Here is a 1,458-nt window from a genome sequence, read left to right as displayed (position 1 = left end):
GGTAGTTTAGATGATCGATATCGACTTGTAATGTGAAGACAAACTTGCTACTCGCGGTCTGGAGACTTGTAATGTTCTATCTTTGTTCGGTCTTTTGAATTCGGAGACTAATATGATGAATTGTATTGGGAGACTAATCTTCTATTGTATACGATGAATCTGCTGTTGCTGTGTGGTGTTGTCTAAATTCTGTCCAATAATATATTTTGTAACCTATGAAAATATCAGAAAAAAAATAATCCCTAATATTAATACTAGTGGCGCACCACAGAAGACACTAATGGCGCACTGTGATAATCACACTAATGACGCACTGTGGGCTATACTAATGGCGCACTACGTGGTGCGCCATTAGAACACCAGATACTAATGGTGCACCAGTGGTGCGTCATTAGAATTTAATTCTAATGGCGTGATGCTAGTGGCGCACCTGTAGTGCGCCATTAGTAGGCAAAACTGGTGCGCCACTACACTAGTAGAAAAAGGGTTTTTAGTCCCGGTTCATAAGGGCCTTTAGTCCCGGTTCTGGAACCGGGACTAAAGGGTCGTTACTAAAGCTTCCCCCTTTAGTCCCGGTTCTTACACGAACCGGGACTAAAGGCTCTCCACGTGGCCGCTGCCTGGAGGTCCACCTTTAGTCCCGGTTGGTAACACTAACCAGTATTAAAGGATTTTAAAAAAAATTGAATTTTTTTTTGGAATTTTTTTATTTTCAAATTTCTGAATTATTTTAACCTCTCATCTCTAATCACCCCTCACCCCTCACCACTGCTCAATTTTTAACCTCTTATCACCCATCATCATCTAAATTTCCGGACGGTCACCCATCCTCTCACTACTCCAGCCTGAGCACGCTTAACTTCCTGGTTCTATTCTCCCTCGTTTCCAAGTCTGCACTTGTTGTTTTCCTGACAATAGTAAGATGTCAATCCTATTAACCTCAGGAATTTAGCTTGAGCATGAAGTCACACATTTCACTGTTTGAGTTTGAAACTATTGTTCTAAAAAAATAACACTAATATTTAGTAACAGTAATATTTCTTGAATAATTAGTTGACCATTGTTTGACCACAATTTGACCATAGTTTGACCAAATTTGACCAAAATTCAAAAAACTGAAATAATTATTTAGTAACACTAATATTCTTGAATAATTATTTAGTAACACTAATACTTCTTGAAACTAGTAAGTTTGAAATTTTTTGAATTTTTTTGCCTCCAAATCTTAAAAGCCCCGTAACTTTTCGAGTAGATGATTTTTCATATAAAAAACTTTTTCATCCGAGTTAGTATGCAAAAGTTATGCCCATTTTACAAATTCCAGAGAGATTTTGCAAATAAAGTCAAAATTCACATTTGCAAATTTTCCCAACAACTAGACCACATATCACATGGGAAACTTATTTTCTTTTATTTTTTTGACATTTCCATCATTTTCTTTTATTTTTTTTAAACTGA

This window comes from Triticum dicoccoides, chromosome 4B, assembly GCF_002162155.2.
Source record: "Triticum dicoccoides isolate Atlit2015 ecotype Zavitan chromosome 4B, WEW_v2.0, whole genome shotgun sequence".
In the NCBI taxonomy this organism is placed as follows: Eukaryota; Viridiplantae; Streptophyta; class Magnoliopsida; order Poales; family Poaceae; genus Triticum; species Triticum dicoccoides.
This window is presented reverse-complemented; position numbering follows the sequence as displayed.